Raw genomic sequence first — 16336 nt, forward strand, 5'->3', positions numbered from 1 at the left:
CCTATATTCTTTTTTAAATTATATTTTCTTGATCATGCTATTACAGTTGTCCCAATTTTGCCCCCTTTGTCCCACTCCACCCAGCACCGCCCACTCCTTCAGGCAATCCCCCCACCATTGTTCATGTCCATGGGTCATGCATATAGGTTCCTTGGCTACTCCATTCCCTATACTGTACTTTACATCCCCATGGCTACCTATTTGTACTTCTTAATCCCCTCACCTCTTCACCTATTCCCCCACACCCCACTCCCATCTGGCAACCATCAAAACTCTCTACGTATCCATGATTCTGTCTCTGTACTTCTTGTTTGCTTGGTTTGTTTTTTAGAGTCAATTGTTGATAGATATGTATATATGGCCATTTTATGGTTCCTAGTTTGATCTTCTTTTTCTTAAATAAGTTCCTTCACCATTTCATATAATAATGGTTTGGTGATGATGAACTCCTTTAGTTCTTTCTTGTCCAGGAAGCTCTTTATGCCATGCTTATCCCGCCCCCTCCGCTCTGAGCACTGCAGCCTACGGAGACTGTCTCGTGATCAAATACTAAGTCCAGATTTAGTGCTAAAAATGAAATACCTGGGGGTGAGGTTGGGGCGTGTGCGAGTGGAGGCAGGGAGGGGGAAGAAATATAATTTCTTGAGTGCCTACTAAAAGTCAGGAAAAGAACTGGGTCCTTTTCCATGACCTTGTGTAGCCCTCAGACATGAGTCTGAGTTCAATATTTTTACTTACTTCCATGAAATGAAGTTCGGTATTAGAACTGGAATTTGAACCCAGTGCTGGTTCCAACGCCAGCAGACCCTCCATATCACCCTGCCCAGGCTCTGTAGCTTCAGCTTCACTGGAGAGGACACTCCAGCGTCATCGCAAGATGTCGATTCAACACGGGAGGAGACAGATACCGTGTCACTCCCGAGTCGGACTGCACAGCCATTCTCGGCGGTGCAGATAGACTCTTAAGAAGCTACACCATCGTCTCTCGAGATGGACGGCTGCTGACGAATTTCCTGAGTACAGGACATAGATTGTTACAGTAAAAAATACAAACGTCGATCTCCGTGAATCCAATGGGCCCTAACCGTGGGCCAGGAAAAGGAGGGAACTTAGGATAGGAGATGCCAAGGCAGGGCTTGAGGTTCACAATAACAGGATATGCTGAATGCAACAGTTATCTGCTGTCAGTCAGCTGTTCTCATCTTGCCTGTTTACAACGCAGGAAATGAAGGGGGGTTGGGGGGGAATTGACAAGCAAGCAAACTTGACAAACTTCACTCAGCATTATGGTCCTCTCACAGTTTGTTATCAGCAAGATAGAGGAAATGTCAAGGTTGCAGCTAAGAAGAGTGTGTGGACCACGGGAGACTGAGTGTCTGCACAGTAAGAAAAACACAGTCATAGGTGCCGGCTCAGCAACTACAAGCAGGACCCGACGCCCCAGCAGCTCCAGCCCCCCGCCAGCTGCTCGCTTTCTGACTCAAGGGCTCACGCAGGCTCACAGACTTCAGCGGCAGATGTACTTGGTTTAAATCCTGGTTCCACTGTGTCCCCTCAGAGAGTCGTTGTGAGAAATACGTATTCAAAGACAACTGTAAAAGACCAGCACGGGGTAGTGTGTGCTCACTTGACTTGTCAGGGTGATTCTAAGACTTCCCCAAATGGTGACAGGGTCCTGCCAGGTCAAGACCTTAAATGATGCACATCAGCTTCCTTCCCCAGCGTCCGTTCAGGCTGCCAGAGAGGCCCACCAAAACATCCGCATAATCACAGAAACATGAGTTTGAAAGGAGAAAAGAAGTGTATCCTTAAACTTTAAACCTGTATCCTACCATCACACCACACACCTATAGTGCGCTGCTACCTAACATGGTTAGAACTCCTCTAGGTACCCTGTTAACTGCTTAGCTTGTGGAATAACACATTATGTGCGCTATCTTAGGGGAAGGTGACGTTTTCCATCACGGCTGATCTTGAACGCATGCATCTTGGTCTTGGCGGCTTGGTTCAGTAGGTGTGGTTCCTTTCGTGGGGTAAACCCCAGATGTGTATTTTTTTCCTACCCTTGGTGACAGTACATTCACAACGTTATGCAACCATCGCCACTATCTACTTGCCAAATATTTTTATCATCCCTCAAGGAAACCTCCTAGTGGTTAAGTAGTCACTCCTTGTTCTTCCCTCCCCCTCGACCCCAGAAGCCACTAATCTGCTGTCTGTAACTATGGATTTTCTTAATCTGGATATTTTATATAAATGGAATCATACAGATAATGTATCGTTAAGAGCTCAGGCTACCGCATCTGACTGAGAGGTCCTAGCCTGGGAGGCCCCAGGCCAACTAAGTTTCCCCAGGCTCGCTGTCCCCATCACAGTGTAGCCCAATCTTAGGCATAAGACCCGGGTTCCCAGAATTCAGGTCTAATTTCAGCAAGCCCCCAATAAATCTGCTGCCCCCAGTAACTGCTGCCCTGCAGTGATCCTGTTTAACAAAGATATCTTTTTCTGCTGACAAGATTTTAGTAACTTCCCTATTCTCAGAGCCTACTTGCCTATCACTAGCTCCTTCTGGATTTTTGAAAGTCCCCCACCCCTTAAAAACCCCCACTCTGTTTCTACTCAGGGCTGCAGTCACTCCAGACTCAGCCCACCTGCCTGGACCTCCCCAATAAAAGCTCTGAACTGTTTTACATGTCTCCTTTCTTCTTCCTCACACAAATCTAACACCCACCTTGACTAGACTAGCTCCAGTGAGTGACTTTCTCAGATGAAGAAAGGTCTTTGATGAGGCTGCTTTCTTAGCGATTCAATGGGTTGAAATCCCCATTTCCTTCTTCCTTAGACCAATCCTGACGCAACCTGGCCTCACATATCAAAGCCAACAGCTCCAGGGCCCTTCTGCTACAAGGATTAAGCTCTCAGATGACACTTACTGCCAAAGAAGTAGATGCAATTTCTTGAGAAATGGGTATAGGATGGGAAGAGGATCTACGACAGAAGTGGGAGGAACTCCAACAGAAGAGACTGGATAGAGGCATCATTGAGAAAAGAGACTAAGAAAAAGTGGTCAAAGACATAAAAACCCAGGATTGCGAGATGGCACAAAGGCTAAAGGAAAGCATGTTTCTAGCAGCCCAAGTGTCCATCAATAGATGAGTGGATAAAACAACTATGGGGTAGTTACACAATGGAATTCTACTCAGCTGTAAAAAAGAAAAAAACGTTCCTCTTTGCGAAGGCATGGATAGACCTGGAGAACATTATGTTAAGTGAAATAAGTCAGTCAGAGAAAGACAAATACCATATGAGTTCACTCATGTGTAGAATCTAATGAACAAACTGAACTAACAAGGACAATGGGGACAGACTCACAGATGGAGAGCAGGATGACAGCTAGTGCAGGGGAGGGAGGAGATTAGGGGATGGAGGGATGGAGCAAAGAGGAAAAAGGACTCCTGGACGTGGACAACGGTGTGGGGACTGCAGTGGGGAGGGAGGTATAAGGGACTAACTGGTAATGGGGAAAAGATGTAATAAAAATTAAAATTATTTTTAAAAAGCATGTTTCCAGAAGAAGAGCAGAGCCAACAGACATCAAATAAGCTGGGGACTAAATAAGCAGGCATCACAAGAGCAGTTCTGGTAGCGAGACTCCTGAGCTAGGAGACCGGTTGCTATGGGTTACAGGTGAAATGGAGGTAAGGGGGTACCGAGAGCGAGGGTAATTCATACTCTCAAGTTTGACTGTAGAGGACAGAAGAGAAAGTGGGTTGCACCTAGAAAGGGGCCTGAGGAGGGTTGTTTGGTTGGGGGTGGTATTTGTTTTCGGTTTGGGGCATGGAAGACAAGAGCATGTTTTCATGTTGATAGGGAGTCTCCCATGGAACACAGATGTAAGCTGCAGGAGGCTGGCTAACCACATACTGTGGTGTCTCGGGAGGCAGAGGATGGAGCCAAGACAGGGATCCTCTGATTGCGGACCTGCCCCAGCATAAGAGTCTGGGGAGAACCACCAGGCACACACCTGACGAAGATGTCTGGAAGCACAGAGAGCCCTGGCAGCGACTAGAGGGGAGGAGGAAATGGCAGGCAGAGGCTCCTCCCAGAAGGGCCTGTCCTCCATCAGAACAACTCCCCAGAAGTGGTCTTAGACAGGTAATTGGTGCAGAGCTCGCCTGGCTCTTGTCAACAGGTGTCTCTTGGGGACTCTCTCACAGCTGTCCTAGAGGCAGACAAAGCTTCTATCTGAGAGTTGTGTAAAGGGACAGTCATGAGTTGGAAAGATGGATTAGAGCAAGAATCAGAAAATGGGATCCCCTGCTCCCGAACTGTGATTCCTGCCCCTCCTAACAGGGCAACCTCCCTCAGATGGAGCGGGCTCTGGGAGGCGGGCTGCCTAAGCAGGCAAAGGAAGTAACCAAAGTTAAGTGCACAGAGCTTGTTTCACAGGAAGAAAAACGAACACTATCTTGGTTGTTTAAAATAAATAAATCTGGAGGGTTTTAGATGATTCATTACCCTGTCTCAGCAGAATGTACCTGCTGAGATTTGCCTGGTCTCTCCAGGACAGTAGACTCCATTTCCAATGAGGTTGCACAAAAGCCAAGGCCAAGCCAAAGCAGAGAGGGAATGGTCACATTTCCTCTTGCAAAGTTGCATTATCAGCCACGGCACTGGTGACCCAAGGCCGGAGGGCTCAGAAGGGCATGCATGGGGGGTTCGCTGGTCATCTGCTTGAAGTGCCTCAGGGCTTCCACTCACCCTGGCATTTGTAGCCCAGCATGATTCAGTTCAGACTCTCCCCTCCTCTCCTCTTGACGATTCCCATGACAACCCTGGTCATGTGACTATGATGTGGTTACAAGGACCAAGGTGTGGGTCAAGGGAATGCTACTCGTTCTCAGCATTAGTCACGACCCTTAGAAGAATGAGAAAATGTGCAGGCAAAGTGCTTGTTTCCAAAACCAGAGCCTCACCTCACCCCACTGGGACTGCCCCAGATGTGAGATTTTTTGGTGCCTCCTGCGCTTCGGTCTCTGGGTTGGACCGCAGAAGGTACTAAAGAGACTGAGTCCTAAACATCGCTATCTTGTCTAATCCTCACATTTCTGGGGCACAGAGAGTATTACTGGAATTTTTCAGATGATAAAACTGAGGCCCCAAGATCTTACTATGTCTGTAGAGGAGTCAAAATTTGAACCTGCATCTAGTTGATTCTTGTCCAATATGACTTAGCTGCCTGCATTCAAGAAACTCACCAAAAACTACACGAATTATCATAATGTGATCGTGTATGTTAGAATCCAGTGGGGGCTTGGAGAATGGAGAAATCACATCTAAACTTTTCAGTTCGGGAGAAGTGGTTCAATTGGCTGAAGAAAAGTAGTCAGGATATTTGAAAGCAAGTTTGTTCTGAAAAATCTTGTTAGGTGGACTTGCAAGTTGAAAAAATAAAGGCAGACTTCCAAGGGTGGAGAGGAGGGCGAATGTTTAAGTTGGGACCTAATGGTAGGATTTGCAGATGCAAGAGATCTATGGGTGTTACTCCCCAAACAGAGGCCATGATTGTCAAACAGAAAGTCTTTTCCAGTAAGGCCTATGACGTAAGGTATGATAGGAATGAATTTGTAACAAACTTGAATGTGCAGGAAGAGAGCACAATGCTTTCTTTAGTTTACATAAAATTAAGGGAGGTGTGACCCTAAGACTCCATTCCATTCAGCAGGTGGGAAATGTATCTTTAGAGATTGAGAAGCTCTCCCCCCCCACCCCCCACCCCCCATTCCAATCCCCATTGCTAGAGTTAATGATCAGGAGTTGTGAGGTGCAGCAAAACACTCAGGAGACATCATGGTCATTGGTGAGCATCAGGGGCCAGCAGACTTTTTCTGTAGAGAACCAAATAGTAACAATTTCAGGCTTTGCAGGCCAGGTGGGTCCCTGTCACAACGACTCAACTCTGCCACTGTTGCTTGAAAGCAGCCATAGACAACAGGCCTACGGATATGCTTGCTTGTGTTCCGATCCGACTCCATTCATGGACACTGAAACCTGAATTTCATATCATGCTCACATGCCATAAAATGTTGTTCTCCTTTCAATTGTTTTCAAAAATTTAAAAATCTAAAAACCCATTCTTAGCTCACAGGTCACACAAAAACAGAGGGCAGGCCTGGTTCGACTTAGGAGTCAACTCCTTATCTACACAGTTTCTACCCACATAGATCCTTGACATTGGGTAACACTGTTGCCCCATGGAAATCTTTCCAGTGCCCAAAGTCCAAGAAAACTTTCCTATACTTAACATGGAACTGTCACCTCTAGGACTTGTCATCTTCCTGATATTCTGTGGAGGATGGGCCATAGAGCCCCATGACTTACAAAAACAGGTGATATTCATTCCTTCTCTTGGGGAACAATCTTTGCTCTTTCACTTCTAGGCACTCGACCCCTCAAAGCCACTCTATAACTCCCTTCCCTAGCATAGTATGCTCAAATCCCTCAGGATAAAGGGGGACAATCAGGAGGGGAGGTGGCCTGCCAACTACATCTTCTGTAGGCCCCGCAGCAAGGGAACGTAGACTTGGCTTCCTGCCGGAATGCTGAGTAATGTGTAAAGTAAACAGAGACATACCTCTCACTAAATTACCCTGCCTGGGACCAGGGCTTTCTAGTCCAGGAGCAAACTCATGCCTCAGTATTCCAAGCTCAGTGGGTATTGTGTTTGATGTCCTCAAAAACTCTGAAGGGAAATCAGGGTCCTGGTGACAAAGAGGGGACACACACAATTTAACCTTCCTCGGGACACCAGGCTCTACTTAAGGGGACTCACTGTCTTGGCTTGTAAGTGGTTATTTTGATCAGCCACTGGTTCCTACCAGCTGCCACTCCAGGAAGACTCTAGCATACCTGCATGACAAAGAACATCCACCAGCCAATTGCCACTTTCCCCTACAAAAGCCTATTTCACTTCTGCTTTGGGTGAATTGCTTAAGTTCTAGGAAACTCTAGGCGCAATGACAAGAATGGGAGGTCAAATGCCACTTCCGTCGTGACGTTGTCTCCAATCCCTCAGCCCAGAGAGGCCTTTTCCATCTGACTTCAAAGCTCACACCCATCGGTGCCTGATTTTCCCGTCATTGGCCCATGTCAGGCGGCTGCGGTAACAGCACTGGCTTCAAGCATGGTTCCTGCAGCCACCTGCTCCCCAGTAAGATGGCCAGGCTTACTGGAAGAGAATGTTCTCTACGCAAGGAAATTTGAGATCGGAAAAGTCATCCTTGGAGGGTAGGGATTGGGCAGACACCCGAGCCTCAGAAATGCAGTTGTGCTGGAGAATTGCCCTTGTAGAGTTCACTGGAGGCAGGGGTCTACTGCCCAGACTGCAACGTCATTCTCTCAAGTGGAAAACAGAAACCATTATCCAGGATGATTTCTTGCTCCTCATCTGTGCATCCATTAACCCGTGAATACAAGATCATTTCTTATGCCCACACAGATACAGGGAAGACTCAGCAGAGCTTTGTTACATAGGTAGATGAATCGTGCTCTCAGGAATGTAGCTGGAATATATTTCTAATCCTCACCCGAGGACATGTTTATCAGTTTTAGAGAAAGGGGAAGGGAGGGGGGAAGGGAGGGAGGGAGAGAGAGAGAGAGAGAGAGAGAGAGAGAGAGAGAGAGAGAGAGAGAGAGAGAGAGAGAGAGAGAGAGATGTGAGAGAGAAATATCAATCGGCCGCCTCCCTTCACTGGGCATCGAACCCACAACCTTTTGGTGAACTGGGCAATGCTCCAACCACCTGAGTCACCTGCCAGGGTGAGAGAAGATATTTTATAGAATAGCCTTATCATTTTGCGGAGCTTGATGAAGCCCCCTGACTTAGCTGACTTTCCTTTCTTTTCAGCCTGACAAAACGATTCTTAAATTTAAGATGGCTGCCACACATCCGCTTTCAAGACAGGAAGAGGGGAAAAGTGAGGCCACAGCCCCCATTACACCCTTTGGCAGCAAAGTCAAAGCTTCCCCAGAAACTCCTCTAGTCGCTCTCACTCTGCTGGATTGACTAGAACTGTATCCTCTGTCCTCCTAGGGCAACAAAGGAGGTTGAAACTTGAGTGTTCATCTTCAGCCTCTGAGGAAGAGGAGGAGGATTGGGAAGGCTATAGAAGGAGTCAAACTGAAATTCTTCTGCAAATACCTACACAATTTTGAAAAACAAAAGCACTGGAGGGGAAAGCTAGATCTTTTTTTTTCCTGCTAAACTATAGTATAAAACTGCAGGAATAAAATCAGATGGATATACACAATACTTGAAAGAGATTCATAGAAAAGAAGAACCAGGACTTCCGGCCAAGATGGAGGCTTAGACGGACGCGCTAGGTCTCCCTCTACAACTAGAGAGGAATACAACTACTTCAAAACAAAGGATAACTAGAAATTCCAGAAAATAAAACTACACGGAAGCCCAACATATGAAGTTATAAACCAGCGGCGCCCTTTGGGCAGGTAGGACGAGAGAAAGGGGGCGGAGCTGTTTGCGGTAGCACCTGGGACAGCGGCGGGGAGAACAACCCCGGCTGCAGCCGAACCCCCGGCAGCTCACGACCCCAACACTGGGGAAAGCAGCCACCACATCGCCTTGAACAGTGAGGCCCAGGGGGGCGGGAGGACGGATCCCGGTCTCCTAGCGGAATAACTGTGTGAATCCATCTTGGACCCCCGCCCCCAAAGAAAGCACCACAGGGCTGCGAAATAGGTCGCGGACAGGCGCCGGTCGCTGGCTTGAGACGCGTACACAGGCGCTGCCCCCTACAGCCGGCCCAAGAAAACAAAACGCATCTGTCAAAATGAGACAGACAACTATAGAAATCCCGGTGGCACAGCTCACCAGGCAACAGATGGAGAACCTGACAGATGAACAGATAAGAAACCTGTCAGATGATCAGTTCTGGGCCATTGTTATCAGGTGGCTTACAGAATTCACAAAAGATTTGGAAAAAGATGAGAAAGAAGCGAAAAACTTTCATAACGAAAGGAACAAAACCGCATACGAGACAGATGGTGAGGAAAAAAAATCCAGAGTTCATTTCAACAAACTGGAATATGGAGAAGGAACAAGCAGTCAACCAATGCAGCGAGAGGAAATGGGAAGCAACAATGAGAGGATCAGAAACCTCTGGGACAGCTATAAAAGGCCCAACATAAGAATCATTGGTTTGCCAGAGAGTGAGGAAGATGAACTAGAACTTGAAAAATTGAGTGAAAATATAATAAAGGAGAACTTCCCAGACTTGGGGAGGGAAATGGACTTGCAGGTCCAGGGGGCACAGAGAGTTCCAAAGAAGCTGGACCCAGGGAGAACCACTCCAAGACACATTATAATCAAAATGTCGAGGATTAAAGATAAGGAGAGAATCTTAAAAGCAGCAAGAGAGAAGAAAAGAATTATGTACAAAGGGGTCCCAATTAGACTATCAGCTGACTTCTCAAGGGAGACCCTGCAGGCAAGAAGGGACTGGCAAGAAATATTCAAAGTAATGAAAATCCAAAACCTACAACCACGAATACTCTATCCAGCGAAATTGTCATTCGGAGTAGAGGGACAGAGAAAGTGTTTCCAGGACAAAATAAAACTGAAAGAGTTCGTTAGATCCAAACCACTGTTGTATGAGATGTTAAAGGGACTGGTTTAGAAAAAGGAGGATCAAGACAATGAAATCTAAAATGAAAACTGCATCACAAGAAACAACAGAAGCTAGGGAATTGAAACAAAGGCAAACTAAACAGGCAACGAGACTGGAAAGAGAGCTATGGGTATGGGGAACATGTTGGGGGGAGGTCAACGGGGAGGGGGAATGGGGAGAGGGAGGGAGATGATATAGGAATTGGGGATCATGGTAGGAGGGAATGGAATAGACGGAGAGAGGTTGGGAGGAACTGTATGCACAACTAACGGACATGATCTAAAAGGGGGGAACAACTGGAGGGAGGGGGGCCACCGGGTGGAGGGGAGGAGCAGAGGGAAGGGAAATTGACACAAATGTAATATTATAATCAATAAAACACATTAAAAAAAAAAAAAGAAAAGAAGAATCAGCCTAGAAACAGACCCTAGGATATTTAACAACTCAATATATGTTGTTTATTTTTTTAATTAAAAATTTGCTGACCCCTGGGATTGATAATGAAATACTCTAGCTACTTAGGGAACTGGGGAGACTGAGTCAGCCACAGCTGTCGTTGGAGGGAAAATTAACCTTGAAGAGAACTCACCATCTCCCAACTGATAGATCCCTTGAAGCTGGCAAAGGGCAAGCAGAAAGTGCCCGCGCTGGTACCCAGGTGGGGTTGAAGTTGCATTTGGAAGATCCCAGGGGCTGTGACTTTTACCTCTCTTGGAACAAGGTAGAGTTTTCGAGGAGACGAAGTGGGAACCAGGAACTGTGGAGTGTGCAGAGCGGGCTGTGTACAGAGGTAGTAGGAAGAGGACTTCTTTATGGGAAAGAGGGCTCAGCGTGGACCACCTTCCAGAGGTGGTAAGTACTTGCTTGCCCCTTCCGTGATACAGGAGGAATGAGTCAAACTGAAGGAAAGCCTCGGTTTCTGCTCTTGGATAGCGAACTCACTCCTTGTTAACAGCTCTGTGATTATCCTATTATGGGTTTGGTCTGTGGAGGAGAGGGCCCTCACTGGTATGCTACTTTGTGGCTCTCTGGCAGATCCTGAAAGTCCCTCAGTCCCCTTTCCTGGATGATGATGGTAAAAATAATAATAGCAGCTAATGTGTAGGGAGCATGTAACATGTGCCAGGAGTATGGACTTTATTCTCAAACGTAATTTAATCCTCAAAACCATCCTTTGGAATCATTACCATCCCCCCTCTTTTCCAGATGTGTTAGACAAATGTGCTGAATTAACCATCCAAGGCCACCCTACTAGTATGTGATAGGTGGCAAATGTTGGTGGAGAGACCCCAGAGTGGGTGCTCCCCCCTTTACCTTGTCCCACTTCCTGTGGCAGAGCCCCAGCGGTACCAGCCTGACTGCTCGCAGTGCCAGACAGGACAGCAGCAGCAGAGATAGTCCTTCCTGAATGAGCGAGTGGGAGGCTAAATATCCTGGTTTCCTGCCCTGGGGCTCTGGGGCAATGGTTTCCAAACTCGGCTGCACATTAGAATTTCCTAAGGAGCTTTTTTTTAACCTCTCAATGCCCAGGTGGCCCTCCATGCCAATTAAATCAAAGCCACATGAGACCTGAGCATCAGTATTTTTTAAAGCTTCCCAGATGGTTCCAATGTGCAGCAAGAGGCTGTAAACCACTGGTCTGGGGCTCCTGAGTCATCTGACTTTGAGATGCTGTTTTCCTGAGATGGACACGTAAGCCCTGGCCGCGCCTCCTGTGAAGGAATATTAGGGAGAGATGACCAAGACTCCATGGGATGGAATATTTTCTCTGTCAGCTGATTTACTTAGGGTATCCTTTGAAGGAAATGCTATTGGTACCTGCATTTGGGCTATTTTCCGGGGTGTTTCTAACATGGGCAAAAACCAGAGGCGTAAGAGTGTTCACATAATGGGGCGCTTTGGTCACTGAGCAGGGGAAACATGTTTAACTATCACAGGAAATGAAAGAGGAGTTTCTTCTCATAGGGGGTTCAGTGTAAGAATTTAATTACTAAAAGCAAGAAAGGAGTCATTCACTTAGTAGTTTCCTAGGAGGTAAACTCCTTGAATACTCTTTAAACCAACTGCCAAGAGGAGTTTTAAAATGAACTCTACTACAAATTGTTTTGACATACAAGCACCTAGCACAAACCCATATTCACACCCACCCCAAAGTTCCGAAACTGAGGATATGTTTACAAGGAAGCAAATGGCAACATAATGAAATTTGAAAAATAGAACACGAGGGTGTCACCCTGACTTTTGAAGAGCAGACAGAAGTATTTATGAGTGTTTGATTTTTATGCCCTGGCGTCAGTCGTTTGGTGATCTCTTACCCATAGATCAGGAAGTCGTTGATCACTCAGCCAACTCTAATCGTGAGTGGAATCAGCCGGCCAAAGTTTAGGCCCATCTAGAAACAGCGACAGCAGTGTTTATTCTGGATATATTTCTGGACTTTCATGTAATTAATCTGTCTCTTCCAGTGCCCACATCAATTAATTCACTCAGTGCAGCGTTAAGGTACCGTGTAATATCTGGTAGGGAAAACCTTTTCTTTTTCAAAATGGTCTAAACTTTCCACCGTCGTTTATTTTCCCCAGTGATCTTTTACATGATTTGCTCCTGGACTTTTCTGAAGTGAAACGATCTGGGAGGACTTGTAGGGAAAATTATGGCAGAAGTGAACATTAACCCCCCAATCCTTTACCAACAGAAACAGGAATAAAAAAGAAATGGAAACAAGGGAAAGTACAGTCAGCAGGCTGTAGCCGTGCAAGCTGCGTCACACCAAACACTAAAGAATGCAGCCAGGTATCATGCCGTTTGGAACAAATGGAGTGAGTCCCATGACCTAATACCAATCTCTAGCTCAGGAGCACCATGCAGGGTTGCAGGTCAAAGGAGAGGAAATTCCCAAGGGTCCCATCAGGATGAGTCCCAGGGTCATGGACAAGCAGCTGGAAGAATAAGAAACACTCCTCTTGGGAGCCCATTGACTCATCACTGATTGCCGAAGGATGACGTGTTGCAAGAGCTACTGCCTTGCCAAGCACACCATTTCTTCCCCGTCACCGTTTCCTGTCACTCTGGGCCAGTGTCTAGAGGCAAAGCCTCTCTGGCATAGAGAATCACGGCTGCCTATTTCCTGGTTAAGTCTTGGGAAAGGCCTTTCCCCGCTTTGCAAAAGGGCTCTGTTTCCCGTGAAATAAAGCCAAAGCGTGCAATGACCTGAAGTCCAGTCCCCCTCAGAATCTGCCACCAGGTTCTCTGTCCTATTCTTTGATGGCATTAGGAAATCCCCTTCCCTCGCCAGTTTTGTCTGGGTCTTCATGGGTGATTTAGGGAGACTGACTGCATTGGACCCTAAAACTGTCCTATAACAACTCGTCCAACCACAATGACAAGAATTCCCCGGAATCAAGGGACATGATTGCTGTGTCAACAGTCACCTGCGGAAGCCAGCACTGACTCCCATGCTGGGTGGGGATGCTCAGAATATGGTTGAAATCCTTCTGATTGCCATCAGAGCCTGCAGCACTTTTTGTGGGGGGAGGGGAGGAGCATATTCTGAGTTCACAAGTGAAATCCTTTTCAGATTGCATTTGATTTTTAGAAATAGGTAAAAGCCCTTTGTCACATGCTCCTATTTATAAAGAAAAAGTGCAACTGGCTAAGTTTTAATGATACATATTTTATATACACATATAATGCTTCAACCATACACTGCCAGAGAGACAGAGACAGAGGAAACTGTGAGGTAATAAGACTAACTGATGTTCTTTTGTTGTTCCTAAACACATTCCAGAGGCAATCCTCAAAAAAGGATTTTTGTAAACACAAATAACATCACTGAAATAAATGTTCAGCCTAATGTGGTTTAGATGAAAATTTAGTATGCTTTCTTCGGGGGTTGGGGGAGAAGGTCTCGTTACAGTCACAATTTGTATAGCTGCTGTTCTCTCCTTTCTAAATGCTGTTTTGAAAAGCTTAATATGCAAATCTCTCCCCACCCACCTTCTGGCCCCTTCCAATGCCCACCCAATCCAGCGCGGCATCAGCTCCTTCATTTTTATTCTTTGGTAATGTCTCCTCACATTGGACCTTCTCCAGTCCCTCTGTCGCAATCTTTAGCGTCTCTCTTGCTGGAATTCTGTGCCTCGGTTCACATTCTTATGTCCCCATCCCCCATTAGCGGACCTTCCCTGCTAGTCTTTTCCACCTGACAAAACCTTACTAATCCTTCAAGGTCCAGCTCCCGCTCCCCCCCCCCCCCCCGCCCCCGGGGGAGCCTGAGCTAGCCTCCTGTACTCTGCTCTCTGTCGCTCTGCTTGTCACTCTGAACCGCCGTGTGCTGTAGAACCTCTATTGCCAAGGTGCTCAGGAAGCTATTTGTTGGGTGTTATGAAATAAAGGCTGGACTGACTTCTCAATCCAAGAAGTTCAGGGTCAAAATGACAGCAAATGACATCAGTTTGTTTCAGTCGGGCAAGAGTTCAGTTTGCTCATAAGAAATGCTACGTGAACTGGGACTGAACTGGACATTTCCAATCCTGTTCCTCTGAAAATGTGCTGGGAAGCTTCCTGGGGATACTCAAAGTAGAGGGCACACATGAAGTCCTCTTCTGGGTTTAAAAAACATGACCCAGAGAGAAATGATCCATTGGAAGCCATCACTGAGACAAGGGTAGTACAGTAGTCCCTCACTTATCGCGGGTATTACGTTCTAGACCCCCCTGCGAAGTAGGAACCTTACATTTATTCTACACTCTTAAACCTACATAACTTTAACAACATACGTATACAGTACCGCAAAATCCCGTGATATAGCAAAAAATCCGCGATACATAAATATAATATTTTTAAAAATCCCGCGATACAGTGAGGCCGCGATAAGTGAACCGCAATATAGAGAGGGACTACTGTTCTAGGCAAGAAAATGCTTTTTTAAAAAGGTGCTATCTGGGAGTAGAAAGGTTGAAGACACCCACTGCGTAAGCGAGGATGAAAATCATTCCTCGCTGTTTGATAGTAAAAATTTTAGGCAGCTGTCTCATGCCCACCTGGCTTCCTACTCTGATGTTCCCGCAGAGAACATCTGTTGCTCCATTTCCGCTGGTGCAAGAACATTTTAAGGCCGATATGACTGCCAGAGAAAAATATCAGCCAATTTTTTGTGAATTGTCTGATCTATTTTCTCCCCCTTGCAGGAGGACCTTACGGTTTTTCTGTTTGATGTGTAAGACTTTTATGTAGTAAACCTATTAATTCTTTGTTAACCACATTTATCATAAATAGGTACCCAAATGGTTAGTTATTCCCACATTTCCCTGGTAATCCATCATCCCCACTAATTTGAAATTGCCACCAGGGCTTTCTGCTTAGCAGAAAAGACCACCAGTAATGCACTGTTCCACATGAGAGACAAGCTCTGAGGATGGGCTCAAGGGTGGGCCCAGAGCAAGTCCAAGACAACTGGACAATGACATTCTGGAAACTAGTAGTTTAAAAAAACCAACCAACCAACCAACCTGTGGTGAGTCAGCAAGATGTTTCCTGTGAAGAATAATAATAAAATCTACATACTTTGGACTTAAAGTATGTGACTCAGTTATTGAGTCTGGAGCATTTCCAAGATACACTATAACTCAGACTAACTTAAACTATGATTTATTTTACTGTGCATCAAATTTCATTCCTTTGTGTTAGGGATGGTTAAAAAAAAAAGCTTCCCTTTCACTATAAGCATTCACTCTAAACCTTATTAAAATAGAGGTAAATTACTCTAGTGACCTATCACCACCCTCAGAATTAGACAGGAACTCACTAAGGTCAGAGAATTATGGGGTGTCTCAGTTGAAATGCTTGAAAATTCAGTCTAGCTGGGCACCCTCTCGTTTGGACTCGATTCTCAGGCTTTTATTTCACTTAGAAAGTGTCTGCTCAAAATAGATTCTTTTTCCTGTTGCTCAAATCAAACCATTTATTTTCCTCTCAGTTTACCAGAATGTAGCATGATGCTTAACCAAGCAAGCAATTATGCAAAGCAGAAATCATGTAGCAAAAAGGATAAGTCAGGCCCTGAACAGTATGGCTTAGTTGGTTGGGCATCATCTCGCAAAGCAAAGGTCATTGGTTCAATTCCAGGACAGGGCACAAGCCTGGGTTGCGGGCCTAGTCCCTGGTTGGGGTGCATGTGAGAGGCAACTGATCGCTGTTTCTCCCCCTCTTGCTCCCTCCTTTCCCCTCTCTTTAAAAATAAATAAAATCTTTATAAAAAGAAAAAAGGTAAATCAGTTTGGAAGCATCATCAGAGTTTGCAAAAGTGCAGGCAGTAGACCAGAGGCAGTGTGAGCCGTATGTTCTTGGGAAACATCCCCAAGAAAAACACTAAGATTTTGAGGGTAACTTAACCAAATAATTCTATAGTTTATGTATAATAAATAAACATAGATGAAAAGTATATGATAAAAGTTGAGAACACTGAGAATTAACAGGAAAAAGTGATAACTTTTACTTAGTATATAAAAAACCTATTTTACAGTTCCAGCAGGTGATATTGGCACAGGAAGTACATAACAAAGGAGAAAGTTCAGAAACAGATAAAGTATAAAACAAAATATAACAAAACATAAAATATCTGGACATGCAGAACAAAAAGCATGAATCAC

This window comes from Furipterus horrens, unplaced genomic scaffold (genome assembly GCF_987537825.1).
Source record: "Furipterus horrens unplaced genomic scaffold, mFurHor1.1.pri manual_scaffold_4, whole genome shotgun sequence".
Classification (NCBI taxonomy): Eukaryota; Metazoa; Chordata; class Mammalia; order Chiroptera; family Furipteridae; genus Furipterus; species Furipterus horrens.